General features: G+C 37.1%; 1 long non-coding RNA gene across 1 annotated transcript in view; it reads left to right on the top strand.

The window, feature by feature from the left end:
• Positions 1–1,345: 1,345 nt before the first annotated feature.
• LOC129523695 (uncharacterized) overlaps positions 1,346–11,345 on the top strand; it is a 111,654-nt gene continuing 101,654 nt past the window's right edge. The window contains exon 1 of the long non-coding RNA XR_008667272.1: positions 1,346–1,519. This is a non-coding gene — a long non-coding RNA (uncharacterized lncRNA). The remainder of the gene's footprint in view (positions 1,520–11,345) is intronic.

Genomic DNA, 11,345 nt, shown 5'->3' with positions numbered 1-11,345 from the left:
ACTTCCCATATACAGAAGCTGAGGTGACTTTTAAAATATATGTGTAGCGTAAACAACAACCAACCAGAATAGATGCTAGTCTTGGCTCAGGAATAGAGCCCAAGAAAAAACTCATGCAAATATATCAACAGTTTCTGAAGTAAGGAGAAGAAGCGACAATCCCTGTCTGGGACCAGAGCAACAGGAAAAGACAGACAGACATTTGGCAGGGTCTGCAGCAACAGCTACCTACTAATCTATACAGAAATTTCTCAGTATTTTAATAAGAAATACAGCCATATTGGTGACACAAAGTGAATATCAACCCTATGATATGTGCACCCCAAATTAATTTACCAACACAGATTCTAATAAGAACCTAGCAACAAATAGAAGTAACAGTCATATTCAGGCAATTCCTTTTAGTTTCACTGACTGCCTCTTTTAGGCCTCAAGCACATGGGAATGTGTTCATTTGCAACGTCAAAGTTGTTATCATCTTAAGAAGGTGACTGATCATATGTGAAACACAAGATGGTATGTCAGGATCTGGATTTGTTCTAATACCTTTTAAAAAAAAAGTATATAGCTGGAGAATATATTACGTGAACCCTATTTAGAAAATTCCGAGATCTTTTAAAAATATCTGAACTTTGATAAAATCACAAAGGAATAAAAGACATGCTCAGGAATGACTCATAGTAGCACAAAAGATATTTAGCTATACAAGAAAGTTTCATGTTTGAAGAATATTCACTTCTTTCCACTGATCAATGGAGAAAAATGTGCATTCATTTGCTGAGAGCAGAATATGCCCCCAAACAGCAAACCAGGTTTTATATAAGTCACTTCTCAAGTTAGCTAAGATTGTGTCAATCATTTAATGGGTTTTAGCTTAGGGATAAATTTGAAGCTGTTATTTTTCTGGTGAAGCCAGCAATAGGAAAATGTATGCTGAGGGAAGGAAAGAAACTGGAAAATTCAGCTAACTTAATAGAAATCTAACATTTGCTATTGCGTTGAATAATTATGTTTTTCAGATCCCTTTGAAGATGAAAGGTTTTGTATTAAACTTTTTCATTACCAGGCTATCATGAAAAAACAAATCCCTACAATGTCTGTGCATTTCTTGTTTTAAAATACGCAAGTGATCTGTTGCCTATCTTTATAACAGTGGTTTCTGTTCCAAAGAGCCTTAATCTGGAAAATATATGACATAAACTTAAACAACTGAGAATATTTAAAAATGAGCTATTCAAAAAAACATGCTATTGATACTGTTAGACGTTATGGTAGTTTGTCCACTTAACAAAGAGAAAGGCAGTGTTATGTTGTGTATAGCTATGGTAACTTAGGCAGATGACTCACTCAAAGCCTTTGTTACACTATTTATGACTCACACTTAGTAATGCTCACCCAATTACCTTTCCTAGTATATCTTCATCTTGTTAAAGTGTATGAGAACTGCTTTGGAGATTCTAATAAGTCCAAATGAGCATTAAAAAAGGAGAGAGAGTAGGAGGAGTATCTCTTGAGAAAGGTGAGTCCTTCCTATAAACTCTGGGTTTTATTATGGGCTTGCAAGCAGTACTAGAATCTGGTGTAACACATGATGACCAGATCTACTTTGTATTCAGGGAAGTCAATGAGTTCTCTAAGTGGCATGAAGCTAAGTACACCCACATAGTTTCTGAGTACATCAGTTCTTCGGTGTACATTAAGCCTTTCCAGATTTATCCACAGAGGTTGGCTGTTTGCCAGAATTCAGATTCTGTTCTGTTGTGCAGTGGGCTGAGTATTCCCAGGTGCCAGCAGAGTTTTATGCCTAGTCCTTATTTACAGTTTTTCTTAGGATTGCTTTGAAGTGTGAACAATCAAGTTGCAGCATGCTGTAAAGTTCTTTCCACATGAGCCCTTTATTTCATTTTCTGTTACAGCTCTGAAGCCTTCTCAAAACAGAAGTATTTATCTACAACTATTAAAATGCATTTGGGATGATAAATTCCTTATAAATACTTTTACATAATTTTATTCTCTTTATGAATAAGACAAAAATATAAACAGCCAATTGTATTCTTTCTCTACTACTTCTCCTCAAAAGGAGTAGTATTTAGCAAGGTGTTTGACTATTAATTATTAAAATGTATAAAATATTCTGTGGCTTAATAATACCTACAAGATGGGGCTTGCAAACACCTTGTGTATAATCACAATTGCGTATTATTTGGAATTCCTAACAAAGCTTCTAATACTGATATGATAACTAATTTGTAGCACTAAATATCACCTTTTTGGAAAGGAAGTACCTATCATAGCCTGCACACAAACCATGCCTAACATCCTTTTTCCTAACCACTGCCATTTTCAGATATTCCAAACTAAATGCAGATTTTTTGTTTCCAAGCTCTATATTACCTTAAGATCAAAAGCTCTGACTTGAAATGTGTGCAAGGAGGCCAAAAAGCAGCCCAGTTCCCCAGTACTCTTTCCAAACACCACTCGGAGGTGACCAAAGGCTCAGCATCTGTGGACAGCCATTTGGAAAGCCTAGTGGGGTGAAACAGCCCCAGCAAAAAAAAAAAAAAATGGAAATAAGGGGCTCCCCCAGAAGCCGGGTAATGAATAAATTTTTCAAATTTATAAAGAACTTGGCATTTCCATTTAAAAGATGCTTTATGCTAGATACATTTTACCTTTTTTAACCCTGGATTTTGTGCTTGTTTGCCAAAAAATCACAGTCTACGTTGTGAGAATAGTACTCAAAAATAGAAGTGGTCTAGTAAGTGGTGGAGACCAGTGAGTTGCATAACCACATTAAAGGGTTGCACCTCTGTGTTATGCTCTTCCAATTTGCAGCTCTAACAAACTTTGATTTATGGTGCCAAGAGGGCCCTGTGTGGATGACTTCTGCTCCTTTCAGAACTTTTAATCTTTATTTTTAAATGTCACAATTCTAAATGATTTTTTCGGAGTTAGCCCCAGATAAATGATTCCTGGGAAGACCGCGGCGATGATCCTGAGCCCACTTGCACTTGTGGTTGATGGCACATTAAGCAATAATGCTGATAACGTGCTGCAATCAGTACCTATAGCATTTTCACCTGACCTCAAAATGAGGTTAATGCAGAAGACAAATAGAAGGGAAGCACATGCCCCATTTTTTCATCAGGCTGTTACATAAATAACAGATAAACATGCTTCTGTTCAAACCACATCAGAGCGGAAGAAAATGCTGCCAACTTCAAGCCGTCAAAGACTTAAAAATGCTGTTGTCAAATCAATTTTTTACAGCAGACTGACCTGTTTGCAGACCATTTTTAATAGCAGGAGAAGAGTTTAGGACTTGGGCTTGGAGTACGCAAGTGATTTCCAAATGACATTTGAGATGTAAAATTTCAGTCTGCCAGCCTTTCCCTCTCTCGCGCCCCATCCACCCCCACATCCATACACATGCACACACGCCCCATCAACTTCCACTGACATTTCTTCATTACCATGAAAAAGCTCGGGCAGTCTTGGGGGATTTTGCAAAGCATCATTCCTCTTTTATACCCAGGCTCTCACTGATACGTCTACAAATGGTTTTCAAAATTTTATGCCCCAACAGGAGGTAGGGTTTGAGTTTTTAAAGTTGTAGAGATAGTGGCTTCTAAGTTTATCCCTTTGACTTCTCTGGCCATTATTACCCACCCAGTGTGTCCCCATCTCAGGAGCTAAAATGCCAAGTGACCTTTTTGGGTGAATGGTTACAAAAACTCATGGGTACATTTAATAGGAAGAAATGTGGGCTCAATAACATGGTGTGAGAAGATTGTCAGGAGTGTGTTCTCTTTTTTTTTTTTCTTAACCCAAACACAGCCTCTGTAGATTTTTTTGAATGTTCAAGTTACACCTTCCTCTTCAAATGATAAAAGAATTCAGTGTGAAATTTGCTTTCATAAACTTTTGTGAAAGGTTCTGTCGTTCTCATATAATACTTCAGGAGTATATATAGAGAACACATTCAGCTGTCTCCCTTGATGCCTTAATGATCGAATCAGAGGAAAGGGCTGTATGGGTTTCGTTCTTATTTCTTACTCAATTCTCTCCTCTGTACCATATGAACTTGGATTATATGGACATCACCTTCTTCAGTAAAAATAAAAGCATGGAGTTATTTTTATTATAAAATTTAGTACCATGGCAGCCAGCGAAAGTGTAGCCCACAGAAATTTGCCATTAGAAAATCAGGAATCTTATAAAATGAGAACACTATACTGAGGAGTTCAAGTGGCAAATAGGGATGGTGTTTTTTCAGTTCAATATCCAAATCTATTAGGATGTGGGATAAGCACTTTGCTGAAAATATTTTTAAATACTTTCAAGATATGAGAGGCCAGGTCAGAATCATATGACATATAAAGAAACCCCTAGGTTAGCCTAAAGCTGCCTCCTTTCATATTTTAAGTTCAGCCTAAAAGTTTCTCCATATGTAGTGAACTGATACCTAACTGGATATGTGAACCAACTAACCAATTCTTGTGTCAATCTCTGAATTTTGGCCAATTAAAGGTGACCAACTGTTCAAACCATGTTCAAATAAGGCAAATACTGAGCTGTAACCAATCCACTGTTTCTGTACCTCAGTTCCATTTTCTGTGCATCGATTTCCTATTTCTGTCCATAAATCTTTAACCCTGTGGCTGCACTGGAGTCTCTCTGAGCCTACTCTGGCTCGGGAGGCTGTCCGATTTGTGAATCATTCTTTGCTCATTTAAACTCTGTTCAATTTAAGGTTTTCCTTTTAACATCATATCTTGACAATATCAGCATTTCCATTAAAAGATCTTTTTCCCCTTGTAGGATGTATTAATGTCTAGTAAAAAATGGAGATACACAAAAGTTAGCACATAGTCTTGCAACTATATTTATTGCTGAGAAGTTATCTTGGCTGTTTTTAAATGATAGTATTTCAACCATACAAAAAGTTTTTTTTTTCTATTTTATTTTTTATTTCTGGCCTCATATGACTCAAGAACAGCTTCATTTTCAACCATTAGCCCATGATGTTGGCTGGTGCGTTTAGGCAATTTGGGGATAAAAATAAAATGACCAAGTTATTTTGTTTGGAAAAGCAGCTTCTGCACATTTGCTGTATTTTTTTTCAATAAATATTTCATAACTCTTTTTAAAACATGGCCTTATCCTTTAGCACATATGGGAGGCAGCTAAATCTAAATCAAGTAGATGTTCTAGAGCCCAGATTCCATCACTCAGGACCCAAATCTACTTTTCTGAACTAGCTCAATACAGAGATAGGCATGATAATCCCCTTAATATCAGAAATTACTAATAGACATTTTACATTTTAAAACATTAAATTATTGTGTATTCTATATATCATGCTTCAGGGAAGGGCTGAAATGCCTCTGCTTTGCTGGCTGGGATATGTCTCTCAGTTTCCATTCCACTAAGCCATACTTCCAAATTATTGGGCCAGTCCATCCACCTGGCAGTAAAACACGTCATTCTTGTCTTTCTAGATTGAGCCAACCTAGGAAGATAGGGGCCATGTACGAAACAATTTTTTAAAAAAGAAAAAAAAGAGAGTGTGTGTGTGTGTGTGTGTGTGTGTGTGTGTGTGCGCGTGCGCATATATAAAAAGAGAGAGATAAAGCAAATATAGTAAAATGTTAAATTTTAGTGTTTCTGACTAAAGAGTACACAGTGATTATTTGCACTATTCTTGCAATATTTCTGTAAACTTGAAATTATTCCAAAATAAACATTAAAAATATAAAAAAATAAAAATAAAGAATGAGAATCAAAGCTCCAATGATAATAAAATATGCTTTCTGAAAGTATCAAATAAAAATTGCAACAGCCAGAATTAAACAAAGAAAGAAGGCTTTACTCAAGATTGTTGCAATAGGGGTCAAGAATATTGCAACTGAAGAGACTAAACTCAACTCCATTGAAACAAGATGGGAAGGTTTTTAAGCGTTGAAGCCAGGTCTTAGGAAAGTACCTTGGGGGAATTGAGGGGAGGTTTGTCAATGTGATTAGGCCATTTGAGTTTGCTAACTGGCAATTATCACTTAGGAAAGTTAGCTTCCTGCCCTCTTACAGAGAATGGGGATAGGGACCTTATCTTTCCTGACGATTCCATTTCAAAGGGATGGCTCCCAGGTCTTTGAGAAAGACGTTCCTAGGTAGTAAAACTGGCAAGAGGCTGAGAGAAGATTTACATCTCAAAGGGACAGAGAAGGAATTTGCAACTACAAGCTTTCTAAAGTAAATACTCTAAGAAAAGGGTGATCAGGGGCTTATAGGCAGGAAGAAATTTGTCTGAAGTGTAGTCAAGCTGGGGGGAATGTTAAGGCCTTCTTGGGCTTAACAGAAGTCAAATGTATTTGCCTGTTTTGCACAGATGATAATAAGTTTGTCAAAAGCCATACTAATCTTAAGGGAAGAAAATCAAAGATTCAGTAGCCAATCTTAATAAAAGATTTTCAAGTTTCTATCCATTTGTATTACTATGTCCCTCAAACCCACAAGTTCCCTTCCTTTCTCTAGCGGGCTTAGATGTAGAGGAGAAAGGGGAACACAAGGAGTACTTTGAGTTTCTGCTGTAACACTTGTTTATTTCAAATGGCAATTTCTGCTTCTGTCTCTGGCAATCCCACCCTGTATGATGCTGACCTCACCTGTGCTAACACACAGGCGATTATAGCTTTCTTTATCATTCTTCAGCAAAGACAATCAAGTGCTTTTGGTTTATATCCTCTCCCCAGGGACCTGACACAAAGACACTCCGCAGAGCCTGAGCCAAGAAAATATTTGGGAGTCAGCACACTTAAAACTGCACATCTCTCAAGAGACACTTCAAACTAATATCCCTGAAAATCCATCAGCAGCCTTCCACTCTATCACCTCTAAATCTGAGGTCTCTGTTCCCTTTTTTAACGCACTATCCAACTGCTAACAATTTTACTCGATCTACTAGCTCTACCAACACCTCTATTAAAAAGCATCAAGTACCTCAGCGACCTCACAACTACAGAGTTTTTGTTTTGATATTGTCACCCTTAGCCTTTGGACAGAACTCACCACCTGTTCAGCAACCAGCTCTTCTTTGAGGCTTTTTCTCCCCCTTGGAGCCTATGATAATGTGCTTTTCTGGTTCTCTTCCTGCTTCCCTATTTTTTTTCTTTTTGGTGTCTGTCATGGACCCTATTTTCTAGATTTATGCCCTAAAGGTAGGAATACTCCAAGGATCTGTCTTCACCTTCTTCTGGTCTTGATCTACACCTTGTTGTTGGGTTAGTTCGTCCACTTCCGTAGTTTCAACTACAACCTTTCTGCTGACGACTGTAACTACCATTTTCATGCTGATGATTGAAACTACCACTTTTATGGTGTTGCAAGTCAAACTGTCTTCAGTTTCTGTCTTTCTCCCTCAGCTCTAAACACTCTAGCTGTCTCTTAGACAAAGAGAACCTAAAATTCTGCTAACACTTCAAACTGAACATATACAAAACCCAATTAGACCATTTTCACCCCTCCACACCTGCCTCTCACCTCATATTCTCCAGTCTACATGTAACATTCTATTCAAGTTTCTCTGATAGGGCTGCACCTGTCTTTCTACTTTTGCTCCGGGTGAACTGCTCCAGCCCTGCCAGATGATCGCCCACGCTCCAATCGTACTGTGCTCTTTCCTTTCACACTCTTGATGTTTGTTCCATGCTGAGCACTTACACCCAGGGGTCGAAATGCTACATTATATTCCTGGTCCAGGGATGTAAGCTGCTTCCCAATTTCTCTGATTATAATTAATATCTATTCAGCACAACATTGCTTCTATCCTTTATAACACAACATTTTTCTTTGTGTTTTTTTTATGTACATGGCTATCTCTTTCACCAAATGAAAAATTTCTTGATAGCAGAGTCTACATCCTACTCTTGTTTTTATCCTTACAATTGTCTTTCATAGAGTGGGTCTTCAGGGCATGTGTGTTAAATGAAATAGACCATTTTCCATAGGCAATTTGAATCTGTTCTGAATCCCTCATGAAGGTCTAAATAAATAGGCTATAGATACTAGAGAGGTGAAAATTAAACAGATCCACCAGATCTGTTGATTGGGTGGGGTTTGGGGACTGATAACTGTGTATCAGTACATTTTCTGATATTTTGAACTGCTCTTACTCTGCTGACAATAGTAACTTAGTATTTTGTTTCACGTTATAAACCTCTAAGAGAGAGGAGGTGAGAAAAGCACTCTGCAATCTCTCCTGGTCAAAGGAAAATGCCCAGCTATCCTAAGATTAGTTGTCAAAGCCCATTTAAAAGATGTAGCCAATGTAACCAAAATGTATTCATAAATGCTTTACCCAGTTGACTCTAAGTAGATACAACTCATGGGAAGGGCTGCCCTCTCTTTTCACGTGGAAATATGTGGCAGAGAAGAAAATTAGCAAAGTAATGTCACAGAAGTATCTCCTCTCAAATATGAGCAAACATGACCAATGTTCAAGGTAGTTTTGGAAGGCTTATTCCAGCCTGGCTGGATCACACAGGAGTGACATCATCACCCACTGGAAAACAGGGGACGAATTACCATGGAATATTATAATCTGAAGTGGCTCACAAAAGCTCTGCCATTGCCAGTGCAGGAAACTTGTCTCAAATATAGCACACTTTAGGAGCCACAGATTTTCCTTCCTTTTGGGAAAAATGTAGATATAAATACTGGTTAATCTTAGAAGCTGATAATTATAATTCTTGCCCAAGTAAAAGTGCAGTACTAAACCAAATAATACTCTTCCTAAAGAAACAGGATGTAGTTAATAATAGCTTCTTTTTATTGAACACCCACCATGGGCCAGATGCTTTATCTACATTTGTGTTTATTTTTACAATAGCCCAGCAAAGTAAGTATAATTATCTCCATTTTAGTTTTGTGGGAACTGAGGCTTACAGAGCAAAATAATGGGTAGACAATAAATTTGAACTTAAACTCAGGTTTTCCTGACTCCAGATTTTATGCCTGTTCAAATCTATTTTGCTGTCATAATAGAAATGCATCAAGGTACTGAGGGATTATTTTCAAGATAAGATGTGAACCTGCTGCTGTCACTTAAAGCTCTCCAATTCTTATAGATGTAAAATGGAGATACATCCAAAAAAGGTTTAGAAAAAATAACGCACTGGAAAGTATCAAAGATAGGACAACCGCTTTGTTCTTCTTGGACTTTGTAAGATACCAATGCTGGTTAGGATGAACTCAGGACAAGTCCAGCCTATGAGAGCCAGAAACAATGATCAAGTTATCTACTTAACATTGTTTCTCCTCTCTGAAAACCTGGAGATGTCAATGCTATAGTAAGCCTGCCTAGGCCTATCCTATTTCTAATTGACACTGACAGAGGTAATAAATTTTAACCTTTTCTGTGTATCTCAGGCAGCCCCTGGCCCCTTGAAAGCAACATATGATTGACTTTTGGAATGTTATGCAAAGAAAGGTCTGAAAAGAATACGCTGCTTCCTTAACCAGTCCCCTTATCCTTCAAGAGTTTGTAAAACTACTAGATTACAGTTTGTCTAATGTGTGGCCACCAGGTGTGACAAGTATTTTTTCGTAGCCCCTCCTTCCTGGGTGACCATTTTTTCCTTATGACTCCCTCTCTGCATGAGAGAACATCCCTGTGGCTCTTGCCATCCTTTCCCTTGACTTGTCCTTCTTTCAAGATCTCCTGTGATCATCTATAATGCTCTGACTCATGATCCACATTCTCACCTGGAAATTAAAACTTGACAACTTTTAGAATTATTTTTTGCAGATAAACTAACTTGACTTACCACAGACCAGACACCCCAAATATTGAAATTAGCTTATTCTGGATTTGAGTTTGCCCAAATTCACATACACTTATGACACTGGAAGGTCAAAAATTGATCTCCCCTATTCAAGTCCTATAAAAAATAATTGTCTACCACCTACGTTAATTTCAAGTTTTTTTGGCCCAGGCTCTTTCTCTGTCTTCATCCCTCATATACTATAGCACAGTTTCCTTGGGATATAAATTAATATATTTTATATATATTTAATGATTTTCATTTCTCAAAAATTATTTTCTGGTATGTTTTAATCACTACCAGCATTCATTTTATTTTTCAGTTTTTATAAATCCATGCAAAAATTTTTTAAAAAGAACTTAAGATTTTACAACCTCTGAAATAATTCATTATCAATTGGACAAGAATTTGAAAACAAGTGAATTAGGATCTGTATTCTAAATTCCTCAAACTTTTTTTTTTTGTTTAGCTAATTAAAAATTTCAAAAAAGCTATATGATAACTTGTGACTTGGATTAAAATGATTAATCAGTCCCCTAGTATTGCAGGAATTACAAATTTTGGTTCGGAAAAGCATAAAACATTCTTAGAAAAGAAAAAGTATAGAATACAAGGAAAACAATGATCAAAATGTTTGCATGGATTAATAATGCTTTTAAATTAGGAAGACAGGACAGGGTGGGGAGAGTTTCCAACACCGTTTCGCCGAATTAAAACTAAAATATTTATAGTTATAGAAGCAGTGACATCAGTTTATCTGGATTTCTAACTAAATTTCAGAAAGTGCCAAAAAGGCAAATAGGTGTCCAGTAGTGAAGAGTTACTTAAATCAGTTCTTAGATCAGACGCACTGGATCACCATCCAAATTTGTTAAAACTTGCGAGAGCTCACAGTTTATAAAGTGTTTTTCACAGTGCCTACAGAACATGAGGCAACAATAAATCATGTTCCCATCTCTTATCCTTCATACTTCCTGCTGTGCATGAGTGTGTGTGTGTGTGTGTGTGTGTGTGTGTGTGTGTCTGTGTGTGTCAGGGGAGTGGGCATTTCTCGCTACTCCAGTATGTGGAGAGCCTTTCTTTAGTTTCTTGCTTTTGTTTTGTTTAGTTTGCCCTAGAAATTAAGTTTACACATTAATATTGTACAGTTTCCACTGGTAATAAAACTCTCCTTCAAGGAATAAGCATCCTTTGGGAGTGTGGAAGCTACAGAACATAGATCAACAATCATGCACACACAAAACACCCTCAGAAATGATGTAACTTTAAGGAAATATTGTAAATAGAAAGATATGACTTCATTAAAGAACCCTGGAAGTACTCATTTTTCAGGAATTTAGCTCTCCATAATTCTTTTATTTCTTTCACAAATTGGATAATTAATGTGAGTTAGTCAAAATCCTCTATGGTTACAATCTCTGTGATTCTTTAATATTATAACTCTATGGGCTCATTTCTCATTTTCCTCCATACCTCATTTAAGGCTTGAAGTCAGTGGGAATTACCTCAGGCAAGATGAATTAG

Source organism: Gorilla gorilla, chromosome 6, assembly GCF_029281585.2.
Source record: "Gorilla gorilla gorilla isolate KB3781 chromosome 6, NHGRI_mGorGor1-v2.1_pri, whole genome shotgun sequence".
Lineage (NCBI taxonomy): Eukaryota > Metazoa > Chordata > Mammalia > Primates > Hominidae > Gorilla > Gorilla gorilla.
The sequence above is the reverse complement of the archived record's forward strand: the minus strand, read 5'-3'. Positions and strand labels throughout refer to the sequence as shown.